Here is a 19,703-nt window from a genome sequence, read left to right as displayed (position 1 = left end):
TATGTTTAAATGACATATATTTTAGTATTCTCAGCAAGGATCTCAATATTTTCATATATTAAACATTTCTCAAACTGCTGGGCTTTATAAATTAACATGATTCCTTTTTATAAATACAAACAAAAGCCTAATTATATTGCTCTTTCGTTTTAAAGAAAAAAGACACACATAAAATTGCTGATATTTGAGTTTATAATTTTTTTTTTAAACCTTTCATCATCACTTTATTTGCCAAATATCTACAAGGACAAACAGCAAAGCTTCCTATTCATTCCAGTGAAATCAATTAGGTTATTCACACATTTATTGAACACTTGCCAAAGCCTACCCTTTTTTGGTATCAATAAAAACAATCTTATAATAAAGGTTATTTTGTTTTGAAAAAAAGCCAGGGTTCTTAAATTCACTGAATTACTCTGCAACTCTTGCTTCCTTGGGTTTCAGAATTGTGTGGGCGGAGGAAAGAAACCAAGATATCCAGAACAAAATGTGAAGTCAAGGGAAATTTTTAGATGGCAATAAATTGTGAAAATCACTTAAAACTTACAGTTAGAACAATCTTTTGTAGAGAAATACAAATAGAGGCATTTTAAAATACCCCTGGCATTCAGTGGGAAAAATACTAGGCTCAGAATACCATAAAGTTAGACATATTTATTTAAACTGTTTTTTTTATATAAGCCAATAAACTGTAATCAAAACCATATTCAAATAGGTTTTAGCTAATTGCGCTTAAACAGCTATTCCACCCTGAACGCGCCCGACTTTATCTAACTGTGCTTAATATCTTTTTTAAAAAGACTGCTGGAATCTGAAATTCTTAACTCACAGAATATACTATTTTCTGTTTTTTCTAATTCTAAAATTATTCTTTAATAAATGTTTAACTGCAAACTTTATAAAACCCTCATTAAAGTCACTGTGTCTCTGAAAGATGAGTTTATATGAACTATGCTTTATCTGTAAAATGCACCTACATAAACAACAAATACAGTGCCAATTCTAGAAGATGTAAAATACAGTCTATAGTTGCTAGTATTGCTGATTCCGACAACCACAGAATTCCTTTAAATGACAGATTAAGCCATCATCTTGCAATGTACTTTTCTGTTAAAAGTGATTCTCAGTTCTATTATGTATTACAAAGAATTATTGTGGTAGTTGAAGTAGAAAGCTCTTTATTTGACATGTCCCAATATATTCCATTAACTTTGATTTTTTAAATTTTCAAACTATGTGCCTTTTGGAACTGCCATAATGCAAATGATTCCCAACTTTTACCCAAATTTAAAGTGACAAGGCTATCCCTCTCTGTATCACACACATTGGGTATCTTTGACAAAAGTGAAATAATATATAATAAATGTTCAGCAATGAAATGTTTTTAATGCTATCACTACTAATTCAGAAAAAAAATCTAATAATATTTCAATACCTGCTTGATATGCCATTTTCAATCAGGGAGTCTTTATTTCCTAAACCAGGTATAATCTATTTTAAGTGCCCACAGTTTATCCCAAACTCTTTCACACACTGTATGTTTAGCTTTGCATCACAGCTAGCTATAACCTTATGTTACATCACCTACTAAAACTGAATACATAGCTGAGGACATAGCTAGGCAACTGAAGTGCCTGTGCCTGGCAAGCACAAGGAACTGGGTTCAATCCTTGGTACTGCATGCAGTGCAGACCTGAAACCAGGCGTGATGGCTCATGCCTGTAATCCCAGTGCTGGGGAGGTTGAGACAGGAGGATCACTACAAGTCCGAACCACCTAGTAAGACCCTGTACCAAATAAATAAATAAACCTGAATACATTTCTAAGGGAGAAACTGTCCAGATCATTTTGCAGTGCTTAATACTGAAAAAATAAAGAAAAATGAGATTTTTTAGAATGCTAAATTAGATTTTATTAAATATTTATTTTAATTTGGTAAAGAGAGCATAAATATTTCTATGGGGTCAAGAAACTTAAAATCCTAGAGACTGTGGAATGCTAAAGTCTTTCGGGAATGGATATTTTCCTTCACATACAAATTAACATAAGAAATAGAAGAACTCATCTAAATGTATTAGAGATTATACTGCATTACTTTCCACTTCATTTCTTACATTTTTGATGTTAAAAAGTAGTCAAGCCATAAGTATCTTACCTTTCTTTTGATTAACAACTTAAGTTTTTATTTTCAGACTAAAACAATTTACAGAAATTAGTACACAAAGCCTGCTAGTGCTCCTAGCCCCTTATTCCTAGTCTCTCTCTCCTCAAGGCCCAAACTTCAGTGAGGACCTTGGCTTTCATGGTTCTTTATTAATTTCTTGGCTCCAAAGACCATTAAGACATTAAAGGACCAAGTATCAACAAATTTGATTACTAGAGCTAACAAAAATAATATTGTACTTATTAATGTAGCGTCAAATTTTGATACATTTTCAAAGCCCTCAGAGATAAAGTCTGAGCAATTCAAATTTATATATTGTTTTAAAATAGTAATCTAGGGCAGGGGAGATAGCTCAGGGGCATGAGCACCTGCCTGGTAAATGCAAGGTCATGAGTTCGATCCCCAGTATCAGAAAAAGAAAAAAAAAAAAAAAAAAACAGTAATCTGGAAGTGGATTCATACAAAACAAAAATTAGCATTAAACAGAGAACAGGAACATTTTAGAGTATTTTTAAAAAGTCTTTCCTAGTTGAATAATTTTTAAAATGGAAAAAGTACTATCAAGCATTATGGACATCATTTTTTGCTGCCCACTAAACATTCACCCCACTCTAATAAAATGGTATATTTATTTCCTTTTTGAAGGAAAACCCTTTTACTTGCAGTTTATGTCTATCTGGTAGAGTTAACTACATTCTCATATACTGTAGTCTCAAAACTTAAGAGCTTCAGATTCCCTTAGCCACTGGGGAGTGAGTGGCCTGGCCAGAGCTAGTGAAATGCTAGAGCTTTAATGAAAGAGGGTCACTCTTTTCAGCCAATTGTGACTTTGAGGATTTAGGGGATAAAAGGGTAGAAGCTATCTTTTGCTCACTTACTAGATTATAATGCTAAAACTGAGGAAGCAGTGCTAAGAAATGTTTAGAAGTTGAATCTTGATAATAATATTTCAGACTTGGGTGGAGCCATTCTTGAAACCACATGTATTCTGGACCAATTTATACAAACCAATACATATCTTTTCCTTCTTTTAATCCTGTTTTGAGTTGTTTTCAAAAGAGGACAAAAAGAGTCTTAACTGATACAAAACTATTTAAAATGTGTTTCTGTTCTCAAGAATAAATTGATCAGTCACCGAATTCAGTTTCAAAATCAATACCTTCTCATATGACTCTGGCTTTTTTCAAAGTCTGCCCTCCTCTGAAGGTTCCCCTGCTTCAAAGGCTATTATAAGACTCTGTATCTTCTGTCTCATATTGTATTACTAGGGAGAGAAAAAAAAAATTGCCTCAAAAGAATAAAAAACTTACAATGGAAAAAAGAAAATAATAGCTAATGGGAAGATGGAGAGAACAAATCATTTGTAGAAGTTTTAAACAGCAACCAAATGTACCTTTTATTTTTGGTATAAGCATAAATGAGTGTCAGACACTAAAGCTTATAAAATTAAGCAGATTCAACTATATACAGAAAAGAGACATCAAAATACTAAAATCAAAGTTTATATTCAAAAAGCAGCTGATAAAAATTAAAATTCAGAGAATAACTCCTAGGTAAATTAAAATGCTTTGGGTTCACAGCAACAGACAAAACATTACAAAATCTCAAAAGAGGTGAGAGTTAATCATATTCTCAGAAATTCCTGATTTTAAGTACTTTGAGGTTATGGCTATCAAACCTCCAAATCATTCTGAAAATATTTAGCATAAGATTTAACATAAGTAAGTAAGACAGAACAACTAAAATCACTACAAAAAAACTAAAGGCTGGGGATGTAGTTCAGCGGCACAGCACCTGCCTGGCAAGTATAAGGTCTTGAGTTCAATTCCTGAAACAAGCAAACAAACAAAAATTTATTTAAAACTAGTTCTGTCACAGTCTAGGGGTTTTAGTCAAGGAATAGAGGAAAAACAATGCACATAGAACAAAACAGAAGATGTATATTCTCATGCTTTGCAGATCATATTGAAGTGAGACTACATATTTTAGTTATAGATCTTAAGTATCAAGAAAGTGCCTCTGTGAATTACAATAGTCTTCTGATCACAATGAGACCATAAATATGGATTCTGTATACATGAGACTGAAATAATGATTTAAACTGAAGCAAAGTTCAATGGTTAAAAGAGTTTTGGAGTAAGATGGACTACTGCACCATCGTTTAATAGGTGTAGAAGAGAACCAACTTCACTAAGGTTCAGTCTCTTCACCTGTAAATCTAGAATAGTGAGTAACAATAATATAAGAAGTCTTCATCAGCATTATGTAGTTTTCAAAGAGCTTTACATATTTTTTAATCCCTTCTTTTTCTTCATTTAAATTTTTTTCTTTAATTCCTAACAATGTTCTTAGGAGATAAATAATATTATCACCTCTTTCATAAAGAAGAAAAGTAAGGCCTAGATCAGTTTAATAAATTGCATGAGGTCACAGAACTAATAAAAGTGGTAGGGTTGACATCTGCATCTGGCACCTGAGACATCTTAAGACCCTATACTTCAAATTATTACAACCTCTTGAAATTATTTTACTTCAAAGGGCTGTCGAGACAAGTAACTTGCACATTAAAGTTCTTCTGATAGTTCATTTCTAATTATTAGAATTATTATGAACTGTTTAGAAATAACTACATGGAAATTATGCTGAAAAGAATTTTGGAGAGAGAAACAATGCTGGAAATTAACTTTTATAAAAGGCAGTAAGTTACTTCAAAACCCTCTGTACTCTGATACTTTTGGGACTCCTAGACATGGGAGTTTGAGGTACATCTGAGACATCAATGGCCAGAGATAGCTAGCTAGCTAGCTAGCTAGCTAGCTAGCTAGCTAGCTAGACAGACAGACAGACAGACAGACAGACAGACAGACAGACAGACAGACAGATAGCGTCTGGAACTTGGAGAAATATGGGCTGGAAATACAAACCTGGAAATGACTTCAACATAGAGATGAACCTAGGAAGAGTAGAGTAAGAGGAAAATCTCAAAACACAGCCTGGCAACAAGTTCAGTAACATGAATGTCCCTGGACTTAGAAATGTGGATATAAACAATGTGATTTTTATTAATTAGTATTATTATAACTTTTCAATAGTCAAGAACAGCAAGTAAGCCTTTGAGATATGTTAATGATACTGGATCTTCCTTCCCCTTACTGCAATAATTCATTAATGCCCATCCACTAAGGATGTTATTGTGAGAAATTCTACAGTAAAACTATAATGGAATTTTCTCAATTACAACTTGACCACTTTATTTGGCACTAGGGAGACAAGAAAAGCTAAGACTTTATCTCCACCCTTAAGAAACTTATGTCAGACAATTAAATGTCAAAATAATATATAAAAGTAGTGTTTGGGTCTCACAGAAGCAAGGAACACAACCCAGTTTAGAAGGTGGGAAGGTAGGTTAGGATGCCTTTATAAAAACAACATTCACTCATTCATTTTCTGAGAAACACCTATGTTTCCTAGATACTGGAAACACAAAGATAAGCTTAGATCTCTTATATACATACTCTTTGTTTAGTAAAATGTGTTCAGATGTTAAAAAGAGATATTCTAAAACAATATGGTAAATGCTATCACAAAGGCATTCAATAAAGAGGCCCAAGCTCCCACAGAGCCAATTCTACACAATAATATTTTAGGTTGGATTTCAATGAAAAGGCCTCAGTCAGACAGGTATTGCACGCACAGGGAATAACACACAAAGGTCTAAAGCTATTCTGAGAAAACTAAGAATTTCATTATAGCTTAAGAACATAATGAAGGGAAGATGAGGGAGAGGAAGCTTAGAGAGGTCAGCTGGGTAAACTGTAAAAACAGTGTAAACCAAAATACAACCTGGAACAGTTCTAATAGGAAAAGGAGAATCAGTGCAGTGGACCAGCATAACTCATTTTTTTCAGATTCTTAACTTTAGCAAATTAAAGTGGCTCCATTGTCTGCCCCCAACATGTCCTCTCCTAGTCTTTGTACTTTAGTAAATAACACCATTGTTACACAGTAACAGCTCCTATTAGCAACCTGAATGTCCTTATTAATACCTTCTTCTCCCTCATCTTCCATGTCTTATCCTGTTCTTTTGTATGTCTGGTCATTTGACATCTAAAACATACTCAATATACTCTCCCTTGTTGCGGTCTTTGTTCATGTTGTACTCTATATAAGTCTAAGTCTGGAACAGTATTTGTAGGTCCTGCTCTTTACCTAGTTGGCTTCTCATTTCTGAGATAGCTCAAGCGTTAAAGCACTCAGAGAGCTTTCTCTAACTACCTAATATAACAAAACATTCCTGTTACTCCTTCATAGCACCTTATTCTGTATTTACTTCTACATTTGTATGTTCTTATCTATTGGCTTTAATATTTAGTTTGTGATCTTCATTAAGACTGAACTACTTCTGGGCCAGAGAGATAGCTCAGTGGAATAAGTGCTTGCCTGGCAAGCACAAGGTCCTGAGTTTGATCCCTGGTACCACCAAAAACAATAAATAAAGACTGAACTACTTGTATTCTTTCACCATATAATCAATGCCTGCACTGCTTGCTACAGTGTAGGTATTTAAGGAATACTAGGTTTTGAAAAAAAGAACTTTTAGGAAATTCTCAAAACAATTAGAGGATGTATGAGGAACATGTGAAGACCAGAACCAAGGAGATCAGATAAAAAATAACCTAGATGAAAGATGATGAAGAGCTAACCTCAAGTGCTATCAATGAGGATAAAGGAAAGCAGTCTTCAGAAATCAAGGCAGAAATGACATGTTCCTGAAAGGCATGTACAGAAAGAAACAGGATTGAAAGAGAAATAACAGTACAGAAAGAAAAATAAGTTTGACTATGGTAAGGTAAGTCTAAAGGATTTGAATTACTATTTTCAGTAGACAGATGAAAAATTAAGTGTTGCATATAGGAGGTCTGGGTTGAGGACAGTTTTTTCCTTTTTTTCTTCTTTCTACCAAACTAAGTCAGGATAACAGTAAGAATAATAAAAATATCTTTCAATGTTTCAGTACCTAGTTATACTTGACAGCACTGAGAGCTGAACATAATACCTTGATGGCATTGCTAGGAAGGTATTCAGAACCTTACCACATTAAGTACACTGAGTCAACTGCTCATATCAACAAAGCTCCTAACCAGTGGAGGGATTTGAATCCAGTATTCTTATTATCAAAACCACTTTCTATGATACTGCCTTACTTATAACTTGAACAATGTATAGGGTAGGGCAAGTGTTCAGAAAAGGGAAAACCCACAGAATTAAGAAGCTGTTAGACTTAAAAAACAGGGACTCAGTACAGGAGTAAGAGGATTCCAAAAGAACACACTGAGTGGCAATAAGAGTTGGAGAGAAAGAAGTAGAGTTACAACTCCTTTAAATCAGGAGCCTTGGCAACTGCTCAGTATTTTCAATGTGTGGTCTATGTCCCATTGCAATAGCCGCTATAGAAGCTTAATAAAAATGAAGGCTCTCAAGCCTTACCCAGATTTGCAAAATGAGTATATGAATTTTTAATATGACCTGTAGGTAAGTAATGTAATACAGTAAAGTTTAAGAAACACTGGTGTGATCATATAGACGAAGACCTAACCAGGTTTTAAAAAAAACTGTTTGCTTAGCCAGAACAGGGAGTTCTTATCTCTGGGTCTAGCATTTGTTTTATCTACTTTACAGAATGTACTCAAAACATATCACTTTGAACTTCACTAACCTGAGGTTTATGCCACTGAACATTTAGACCTTGAAGTGAAGTTAAATCATATTATCACTAACCATTTTGATTTGTTTACATCCCATTTGGAATTTACAATGTCCCTGTGAATATTTAATTTTTTATTTTAAATATTATTACATGAAACATAAACATGCTATCCCTGACTACAAAGAACTCTTAAATTCATATAGTTAAGTTTCAACCCTGCACCCTTAATGTAAAGACGTAACAGTCTCAAAGAAAATAACTTTTTATATGCAAACTACTTAAAGTTGTGGAATTTCAAAGCTGGAAATTACATGATTGAGATGACAAACAGATTTCATCTAGAATGTCAACTATATAGTTTCTGACAGTGCTGTATCAAAAAGGAATCTGAAGTTGGTTTCAGATCAGCCATTATATTGATTTGCCATGGATTGGTTTCCTAAGAGGATGTAAGTCCTATAGAGTACCTGACCTTGAAAAGATAAGGAAACTAAAGGCCCAAAGATGTTAAATGATATATATGAAGTCACATGCCTAATAAAATAGACCAGAACTCTAGGTTCCCTAACTTCATTCAATTTTAAAAAGCTCCTGATACATGAATTCAACTTTAAAATGTTCTTTTCATGTAATAGATAATAAAAGTCAAATCAATTAAAGTTTAACTAGGAATAAAAAGGTTTTATAATGTATTATAGACTTTGCAATCCTGTAATAAAGACATACATGTAAGTACATTGAAAGATTTAAATGAAACCCACAACCTCTAAGTTGTATCACTGTGATCAATGAATGATCTCTGACTCAGACTATTTCCTGACAATTTTACTTGGTAAAATTTTCCATATGACAATTCTTCTTTATAGAGTTTACCCTTGATGACTCAGGGCACCTAGACGCTATGAAGGAGCTTTCAATACAAAGGGGTAGGAGGAAAATGAGGGGGCTTACTGAATCATTAACAGCCTACTCAGTTATGAAACCTAGCTAATCCTTTTTGAGAGCCATTTAAAAGACAGTTTTAGGAGGCAAATTCTAGCTAAAGCCTTAAGAGATGGGTCTTTAATCGCCAAACTATGTGCAAATAAATCAACATGCTACTTCTAAAAGAGACACAACCAAGACATTTTAGCAAAATGTGATTTTTTTGTGTGTCAGAAAAATGTCAGTATCATTAGCTACAGATCTGCTCTATGTTCAATAGTTTAAAAGCCCACTTTGAAATTTATCATCACTACTTTGGTGACCAGATAAGACTAGTTCACAGAATGAATCATGCTATCTCAAATAAAATTTCAGTGAAATAGTCATTTAAAAAACTTTCTGATATATTAAACTTTGCATATAGGGCTATGATTTCAATTAGAAGCAACCACTATTTACAAAAGACATTCGAACACATTCTAATGAATGATAAACTTAATTACATTATAATTTGAGTATTTTGGAGTTTTGATGATAAATTTAAAGAATGACATCAAGAAACAATTAAAAAGACACCCATTATGTTAACAATAGTCTAGAATGACAGAAAATCAGCTTTTAGTGCTACTAGTACATGCAATGCATTTAAACTCTGGCATAAACTCAGAGGAACAGGAAGCACTAAGGATAGTTAATATCTTCCAAGAACCAGGAAAACAACATTAAGATTTAAAAAAACCAACAAAGCATCTTCAATTGTTCACATTTATTGTTAAAAAAAACCCAACAACAACAAATAAACAAAAACACTGAATTTAACTCTGCTTCCTAAAGGAAACTGATAGGTTAGGCCTTAGAATAACCAACTAGGAAAACTGGGACCAACCAGTTCATAATTCATTCTTGCAGAAGGAAGGAATAGATATACACTGTACTATACATACCACAGTAGCTATCTTTTCATCAGCTTGGCTGTCAAAAAATAGCTGTGTTTTCCTCTAGCATCATGTATAATTAACTATATCATGGTATTGATGAAGTCTCCAATTGACAACAACACTAAGAGCTGAGAATACTTCTGAAATTCTACTATGCTATCAAGCTTTGTTAGTTGAGGAATACAAGTCCTAGATGATACAGAATTTTTACCAAACTTTCAAGTCAGTAAGTTTACCACTGTTTCCTACATTAGCAAGCTAAAAAAAAAAAAAAAGTCCTGTAATTCTAGTACTTTCCTAGTGTCTGTCTGACAGAGTACATCTCCACCTCCAATACACACATGCGTGCAAGAACACAACCCCCCAACCCCCCAAAAAAACACAGCAAGGAAAGTTTAAAAAGTAGGAAAGGCACAAACAGAAAAGTTGCTGTATTTCCCATTCATATGTTATTTAAGCACTTAAGTTATTCTAAATCCATTTCATAAGACAATATGGAAGAACAATGGGCATGGTTGCAGCTGACAAAGAATCATAGAGAGAGAGTAACAGAGTAATAAATAAAGATGAGAGAGGTAGAATAAGGAATGATGACTGTTTCATAATGCACCTAGAAATCTACCTGGAAACTACTGTTACAAAAGTCTACAAAAATAATACTGAATTTTCATATGTCTTAATTATTCATCTATTTTTCCCAAAATAATTACAGAGTGTACCATGATTACGATGCTAAAATCAACACTAGGGGCTGGGGCTCAGTAGAATAAGCACTTGCCTGACAAGCGCAAGGGCCTGAGTTCAATCCCTGGTTTGGGGGGGGGGGTTCCTTTTGCAAACAAACTTCTTTAAATGACAGTTGCATTACTTTTGCTCCTAAAAATTTAGTTCCTAGCGCTAATGGTTATGGATGCTTAAGTAGATCCAAGTTACAAGAATTATTCCTGGCATGTTTACTATTTTCTGAGAATCAATTTCTTTCTTCCCTTTTTTTTCTCATTCCCTACCCCCTCTTTTTTTTCCATCATAAGTTTTTATTTAATTCCACAAAAATGGAAATGAAAAAAAATTCATAATCCTACCACCAAACCAACAAACAGACTGAAAGCTATTTCCAATGTAAAGCCACACTTCAGTATGGTTGTCATCGAATATCAAAACCTTTCCTTCATGGAAAACTACTGCCACTTTTATTCTATAGATGAACCAAAGACAGCTTTTTAGCCTTTGAGAGTTAATGGGAAGCCCAGGAACTAAACACAGCACTGTGATCCATGCTAATAGGCTGGTATTTAAAATACATGAAATAATTCAGTGTAGCAGCTCAATCAATTGTATATACACAATAAAAATGGGTCGGATTATTTATATATACATACATACACTCACATAATAGGCCAAAAGTATAGAAATTAAAGAGCCTGGTTTGTAACAACTTACTAAAAAATGTTTAAAATAGGAGGCTTTATTAAAAGTATTCCTTATATAGTTATGTACTTACAGTTTTAGTGGCAACACACAATTTACTTCTTTTTTTTTTTTTGTGGAAATAGGGATTGAACTCAGGTCCTTGCGCTTGCCAGGGAAGTGCTTATTCCACTGAGCCATCTCCCCAGTCCCTATAATTTACTATATAATAGAAGGTCAAAAATTGTACTTAATACCACTAAATTACAAATATTAAAACATAAATGAAAAAGTTATGCTCTCTCATCATTACAAATAACTAGAAAAATAAGTTTTCTTTATCCATCATTATCAGCAAAGTAAAAAAAAAAAAAAAAAAAAATTAATGAAATTAAATTTAGTTCCCCAGGCTGGAAAAACTAACCCTATAAGAACGAACTAGGAGGGGGCCAAGAAGATGGCTCAGTAGAATAAGCACCTTCCTGGCAAGCGCAAGGGCCTATGTTCAATCCCCAGTTCCACAAAAAAGAAAGAAAAAAAAAAGAACAAACTAGTATAATAACCATTCAAAACTAAGAATACATATTGTCTTAGAGTAGAATTTGTTCTAAAAATCTGGAGTTGTTGAAGGTTTTTCTTTGGTACTTAAATTTGGATGAGATATAAATTTTCCAAAGTTTTAATAAAGATTTATACTGTGAAGCTGATCTGAGAAATGAAATATGAATGTAGGATCTGACAGCCAAACTAAGCCTTAACGTCACGTGTGTCTTTCAGCTTCCCAATTACATACCATAGCAACAGTGAGATACACTTTTACTACATATAAAAACAGCATCCCTTTAAGTCTTAAATGTAATACAAATGAAACTTATTTGTAGTAACTGCACATGATCTTGTATGCATATGTGTTCATTTTAATGTATTAGATAAAATGTAATATCCAAATGAGTGTAGCACCTTTCACACCAGTCACTCTCAGAGGATATACCCTTATTCCAAATGATGCTACAATTTTCTAGAACCTTAGTAAAATGCCTTTTTAGTCTGGGGGAGTGGATCTGATTTTTTTTTTTTTTTTTTTTTTTTTTTTTATTTGAGAGAGAGAGAGAGAGAGAGAGAGAGAGAGAGAGAGAGAGAGAGAGAGAGTGTTGTGTGTGTGTGGCCAGCTCAGCCCACCAGGGGGCGGGGCTGGCTGGCATGTGGTGCTGGGGGATTGAACCGCGGTCCCTGATACTTTGCCAAGCTTGTTCTAAGTAGGTGCCTTAGACCACTGAGCCATCTCTCCAGCCCCGGATCTGATTTTTAGAAACAGTAACTGCCTTCTCTGAATGGATACAATTTTTAGAAATAGCCTTATTATTTCTTGTTTTTGTTAAAGTCATTTCTCAATCATATCTAGCAAATAAGATGAAGTGTATGTGGCTAATGACCACTTCTTCCTTAAAAACAAGGAGCAAATACAAAGTAGTCAACTATTTTCATATGTGGCTCTCAGACTGATTTAGAAGACAACTTTTAAAAAAATCATAGAATATATTGAGTAATGTAACTGCTGTTGAGTAAGTGCAGGTATAGCTTTCACAGTGACTATTCTAAAATAGAAGACTTATTTTAGGTAAGCATGCATATATATTTACTTTAAAACAATCCTTATACAACTTGTTGTCCTCTATCCTCCTTTTACCATCTTGACTTATCACTGGCTACTTTCATTCTAATCCAGCCACTCTAGTTTTTTGTAGTCTAGCCAACACACTTCCTTCTCAGGGCCACTGTGTTTGCTGTTCCCTCAATCTAGAATGTCTTAATGCAACATGACCCAGATGGCTAATTCTGTCATCAGCTTTAGGTCTTTATTTAAGTATGTATTATCTTCTCAATAAGGTTTTATTTTGTTTGAGACAAGGTCTTATTATACGATGTATTTAATGCTGGCCTTGAACTTATTACATAGCTCGGGCTAGCCTCAAACTCATCCTCCTTCCTCAGCCTTCTAAGGGCTGGGATTATAGGTGTGTGCCACCATGCCTGCCTCAACAAGGTCTTTTTCAGAGTAGGCTCATCCTCTATGTACTTCATACTTCTGCAATTTCCTTCTCCCCCCCCCCTTTTGTTTTACTTGTATGCAGAAAACATTTTTATGGAGAATTACAAACATACACAAAAGTAGACTGAATGTAAGAAATTTTGATGCTGGGAGATAGCTCAGCAGTCCTAAGTACCTGCCTAGCAAATGCAAAGACCAGAGTTTGATCCCTGGTATTGCATGCTGTGCAGGGCCCCGTGCCATGCCAGCTGAAACCAGGCATGGTGGCGCATATTTGTAATCCCAGTGCTGGGAAAGCTGCGACCTCCCCAGGTGGATCACTTTGAGTCTGAGCTGCATAGTAAGACCCTATACCAAATACATAAATAGAAGATAAAAAAAGAAACTTCATGCATTTCTACGCTAACTACCTTCAACAATTTTTAACATTGGCCATTCCTATCTGTTCTCCTAAATTATTTTAAAGCAAAAAATCTACACATATTTAGTTAATACTTTATTATATGTCTTCTCAAAATATTATCACACCTAAAAAAATTAACAATTACTTCTCACTAAATATCCAGTGTCCAAATTTCTCCAATTTTTCATACATTTTTTTTAGAATTTTCTTAAGGCAGAATCAAAGGTCCATGACTTCTACAGCTCTTTTAAATCTTCTTGTTACCTGCTTTTTTAAAAACTGAGGTATCAGAATCTTTTTTTTCAAAAAAAAATTTTTTTTAATCCTCCTGCCTCAGGCTCTTGAGTGCTGGCATTATAGGCAGGAGCCATGATGCCCATCGAGTTTTCTAGACATAACTCTGGCAGCTACCACCAAGCAATTATATTTGGAACCCAAGACGATACCTGATGACTATCCCTGATTAAGTCACCTTCAAAAGTATACTTCTAGCACCAAAATAAATCTGAAAGTTCTCTATTAGTATAAATTACTGACTGACTTTCTTTTTTTTGTACAGGGTCTCACTACGCAGCTCGCACTCATACTGATACTCCTGTTTTCAGCCTCCCCAACTGAATAGTTCCAATAGCTGCGAGTACATGCATGCGACACTACGCCCAGGCTCAGTTACTGGCTCAGCACTCTTGGGGGCAGGGCCAACATACACATGTGGTGCCAGGCATTAAACCTTGGTCTCTTCACTTGCCTAAGCAGGTGCTTAGTCTGCTGAGCTATCTCGCCAGCCTTACACTTCTTGTTAAGTATGTTTTAAACATTTCTTAGCTTATTTTAGGCAGTTAACGAAAAAGAAAAAAAAAAACTGTAGCCAAAAAAAGCTACAAAATATGGTGGGAAACTGGAGATACTAAATACTTTTAGAATTAGTAACATTCCAAGAGGTTCATTATAAAATAAAACCTCAGCAACAAATGTTTTGAAGAGGAACTAAATTACATGTTTTGAATTAATACTTTAAAAAATTACATGAATAGTCAAGATTAACTCAGAAATGATAACAAATGTCAGGATTTTCCCATTTATAGGCACCAGCACCAATTCCCCTTTTCTGTAAATGGAATTCTAAGGTGTAAAGTATTATAGGGGTCTATAAGAGTACCATGTAGAATCCCACTTTTCTGAAATGGAACTTACCATAATAAGAAAAAATCTTGTACAACATTTAAAAGTAAATAAATAAGGTCTTTTAAAAAATATTTACAGGGGGCTGGGGAGATGGCTCAGTGGAATAAGTGCTTCCCTGGCAAGTGCAAGGACCTGAGTTCAATCCCCGGTTCCGGGAAAAAAAAAAATTTACAGCTCGTTTTTCACAAATTTCCTGATGCAGTCTCTCAAAGCTTATTTTTGAAAGTAGCTATGTTAACTGAATAGTTCCAAGGTATTATTTCTGCTAATAGAGAAAAACCCGTAATTCCTTAACATTCATGCAAAGAGTCTTGTTTTCTATTATTTATAAATTCATTCAACAACAAAAATTATCTAGGACATAGTGTAATGTTAGGCAATTATTTTCAACCTCTGACGGAAAAAAATTAAGGGTGATATATTGAAGACAACATGAAAAAATGTAGTGGCAGAACGTGAAATCATACCCAAATCTTTCAGTGACCAGTATTTCTTGTCCTAAGGTTCTCACACATTAGTCAGAGGAAACTTCTCTAGCAGAGGTCAAACTTCAACAAAGAAAAACAATGCATCATCCAAATCCCTTGAAAGAATGACTTCTATTTACTTTTGTGTAATATATTTAGAGGGCATCTAGGAAATCGATAAAATGAAAATGCTAAGTAGAAATCACTGTTCATTAGAATTTTGTCCCTTATTTATAAACATTGCTAGGAATCATTAATATCATACTGAATTATTATTAGCATACTGAATTATTTTTATCAGTTTTCCTTCACGTTGATTTCATACTTTCTTTTTTTTAAATGGTGCTAGTGAATGACCTCTGGGTCTCACACATGGTTGGCAAGTACTCTACCACTGAGCTACACCATCAATTCCTCTACTGGCTCTTAAGTCGGCTTCATTTTCTTTAGTTAAAAAACATAAATGGAATAACACAGCTTTCTCAAAGATACTTCTAAAACTACCTCAGTGCTATTATGTACTCAATCATAGTGGAAGTTTAATGCAATTTCAAATATATGTAATAAAATGATCCCTATAAACCTTTCTGACTGAAATGCTAGGACAGAGCTATATTGATACACCATGGTAAAATACAGGTATGTATGTTAGAAAGCTAGTTTTCAATACTAAATCTTTTGGCCTAAAATTTTTATTTGCTACAACACCTACCGTCTGAAAACATTAGGTGTTCAGAAAGCAGAATTATTACAGTTTTTATCACTTAAGTTGTAAGATAATCACAATTAAGCCTATTCAGAAATGACAGAACATAGAACAAACATTCTGACAATCTGAAAGATAGCCCAAACTAAGCCAAATGGAAACACTATTAGGCTTTCCCGTAAAGCTTGCCTCACTGGCATTTGGGTATACTAAACTCAGTTTCTCACCAAATACTTTTCAGTCATTTGTTTTAAGGAATCCCCAAGAAATTAGGAAACCTGCTAGTGAAAGCCAGACTTCATCAATCAACTTCCCTCCTCTGGGCTCTAGCAAAGACACTGGGCTAGTAGCTTCTCTAAACTACATACAATGACTCTGGTAAATCTGTTTTGTTTAGTAAATACTATAGAAAAAGTTCAATGTAACCCAACTGTTTAGGTTACTTAAATGTCAATGAAGGATGGGGAATAGCAGTGCTGGGAACTGATGAAAAGTGAATTTTAAAGAGTGCATAGATAACCCCAAAATCTGCAGATGTGCAGCTTATTAAGTCAATAAATACTACTATGTATAGATCCCCCTTTAAAAGCCTTAAACTTATTAAATGAGACATTGAAATTGTTTCACTACTGTACATACAATGTTTCACACACTTAACTGTTCTAACTTGCAATAGTTTTAAACTTAAAATCTTTTTTTAAACAAACTACAGAAAGGGGATAGGACAGAGGGTTGGGGAGAACACTAGTATCTCACTTGCATCTTCTGATGTAACCACTTCATACAAAATTAAATTCAAAGCAATTGAGAATAAGTGAAAAGTACCCACTATTAACTACAGTTCTGATCATTATTTATCTCAGGAAAGATCTAACAGAAATGATGTCTGATTTAAATTTTTGCCAACTTCCATTATGGTACAAAATATAAATACATAAATAAATAAAATTGCTCAGAGTTACAAATTTTACTCCAGAAGTTGTTAGCATGTATAAAAAATAAACAATTTGTGTATTCAATCAGGACAATATTTTAAGACATAAAGCTGACCGACAGAACGTTTTTTTTTTTGTGAGCTATAAAGAACAGAATATCAAAAACTCCACCTTCTTCGCAAGTCAAAAATTTAAATTCATACTTCTATGCCAACTGAATGTTAACTCATTTCTCCTCAATTTTCAGTGGTATTCAATGAAGAAAATTACAATAAAACAGAAGATCACTTGCAATAAAAACTAACATTATGCAGAATAACAAAAAGCAGTCTTTGAATGAAAACAATCTTGTCATGCCCTCAAAATTTCACTTCTTAGTACAACTTAATATGGCTAAGATGCTCAATATTTTGTTGATACATTGATGGCTAAATAATGACGTTGGTACTCAAACCAAGGTATTTTTCCTTGCGTGTACTAAATTAATTAAATGGACATTTTAAAAAATCAGTCCATCACTGATCCTTCGCCTAAAAAAAAAAAAAAAAATAGATGGTGAGGTGAGTTTATTATTTACAGTACAGTATTTCCCCCACTCTGAACATTTTCAGGAAGTCCTTTGAGGTTCTAATATGCAAACACTATGTAAGAAGAATTACCGTTTCAACTACCTAACAATCACCCAGACTTCTTTCAGACTTCAGCTAACCTGTAAGTAAAACGAGAATCTTAACTTTTCCGCGAGGCATTTAATAACGAGTCATTGCTCATAAATGCTTTCAGATGCTCAGACACCAGGCACAGTGGATCAAGGATATCCATTAATTAGAGCCTACCAGACCTCAGTTTACCCGCTTTCGGAAACGGACGTAATAACTTGCTTCGTTAGGGCCCCGGAGGTGAAATTAATTAGTGTTTTTAAAACGTTCTAAATCCCAAGATGAAAGAAAATGTGAGACTCGCAGAGATGACGACAATAGTCACAACAATAAAAAGAATGACTAACTTGGAAATCGGCGTTACATAAGGAGAAAGAAGTTACCAGATTCGCACAAACAAAAGAAAAGCCCACCGGCCCCTTTGTTTCTCTTTCATTTCGCTCGGTCTCCCGCCACCAGCGGAGCTCCCTCCACAGCAGGAGCGCGGCCGGCTGCGCGCGGAGCTCCGAGTCCGCCGCCGCGCGGGAGGTGGGGGAGGGTGCGCCGGGCCGGGTCCTGACAAAGGCGCTTCCTCCCGCGAGGGCGAGGGATGCGGGCGCCGCAACTCCGCTCCCCGCCGCTTCCTCGCTCGGCGGAGCGCGGGGGGACGCAGGCCGGCTGGAAGACCCGCCGGCCGGGAAAGCCACCGAGGAAGTTGCGCGCCCGCTTCCCCGCACCCCTAGCCGGCCCCGCTACGACCCTTTCCGCCCGCACTTACCAGACAATTGCTGGTGGCCGGAATGCCAGCACGGGCCCCGGGAACGCGGAGCGTGGGGGCGAAGTGGGGGTGAACGAGCAGCAGCGCCAGCAGACAGTCCGGCGTTCCGTCGCCGCCTTCCGCGCCAGCCGGCCGAGCCCAGCGAGGCGAAGTTGACCGCGGAGCCGAGTGCTGAGGAGCCGCGGCCCGAGGGACAAGCGCGGGCCCGCTTTGTGGGGCGCTCCCGGAGGGCTTGAGACAGATCCGGTCGGGCCGAGAGGCTGCTACGGATCCTTTGCCTGGTGGCGGAGGCGGTGGCGACGTCCCACACGGTGCCTCGCCTCACACCGCCTCTTGGGTCACTGACACACACTCGGAGGGAGGGGAGGGGACTAGCTAGAGGGCGGGGCCTGAGAGAGGAGGACGGGGCAGGGCCAATGAGGGAGGCGGGGCCGCGAGGTCTCTTGGGAATTGTAGTTTTCCAGCTGAGGAGAATAAAAAAGGGATGTTTGGTAGCCGACGATCCAGCCTAGTTTATACTATTGCGCATGCTCAAAAGAGATGTTCAACAACCCCTCTCCCTGTTACCATGGTCACAGACTCAGCCACCCTCTTCAGGGCTGCGGTTCACTAAACAAGGCCAGTCTTGTGTCAAGGAGTTGTTCAGGATCCAGCCCATAGCCAGTTCCACCTACTTTGCTCCACCCCTAGCAACTAACCTTACCACTCGCAAGTGCCCAGTGAAATCCAGCTTCCTCCCGGTATTTGTCATCCCTGTTGCTTAGTTTTCTTACACATTCTAAATCACAAATGTCTTTTCTTTCACTTTAGTTGAATCGTGTCTTACATTCAAATTTCTTAAGGCGTTGAAATCAAGTTGCTTCCAGTAATTTAACAAATTAGAACATAAAAGTGTTAGGACTATCACCACCAACAATCCCATAATTTCTTTGCTGAATTAGCCATATCTAACTCTAGTACCAGCAAAGTTAAAGTTCATTGATTAAGATCAGTGTATTTGATCATGATAAAATAATACAGATTTGCTTAGTTTAAAGCCTTCATACAAATTCCGTAAGGTACCTATAAGTTCCAAAGATAACCAGAAAGTTGAAAATTGTTTTCTGTACATGAGTATTGGCTAACTTTTATTTGGCAATGAAAACTCTGAACCAAGGTATGAGTATGTTGTTGGGTTGGCCAGCTAAGTCTACACCCATTCTGGGCAGCCAGGTATGCATAGATGGTGATGAGAAGGCAAAGAAAGTTAAGGCACATTACTGGCTCTCCACGGGACTAAAGGTAACCTGCCCCACGTGCTTTGTTTTATCTGTCTACCTAGAGTCTCACACACTAGAAGAAAAAAAAAATTAATGCTCAGAAATCAGATACATATATAGAAAAGTGAGAATCTGGGTTTTC

General features: G+C 36.0%; 1 protein-coding gene across 1 annotated transcript in view; it reads right to left on the bottom strand.

The window, feature by feature from the left end:
• The window catches only part of Peli1 (pellino E3 ubiquitin protein ligase 1), a 61,585-nt gene extending 42,943 nt beyond the window's left edge, over positions 1–18,642 (bottom strand). Inside the window, exon 1 of the mRNA XM_004636156.3 lies at positions 18,303–18,642. The gene's annotated coding sequence lies outside the window, so the exon portion shown is untranslated. The remainder of the gene's footprint in view (positions 1–18,302) is intronic.
• Between the last annotated feature and the right edge of the window lie 1,061 nt (positions 18,643–19,703).

Source organism: Octodon degus, unplaced genomic scaffold, assembly GCF_000260255.1.
Source record: "Octodon degus isolate 3935 unplaced genomic scaffold, OctDeg1.0 scaffold00078, whole genome shotgun sequence".
Classification (NCBI taxonomy): Eukaryota; Metazoa; Chordata; class Mammalia; order Rodentia; family Octodontidae; genus Octodon; species Octodon degus.
Note: the sequence above shows the minus strand (reverse complement) of the source record. Positions and strands in the feature narration are given on the sequence as shown.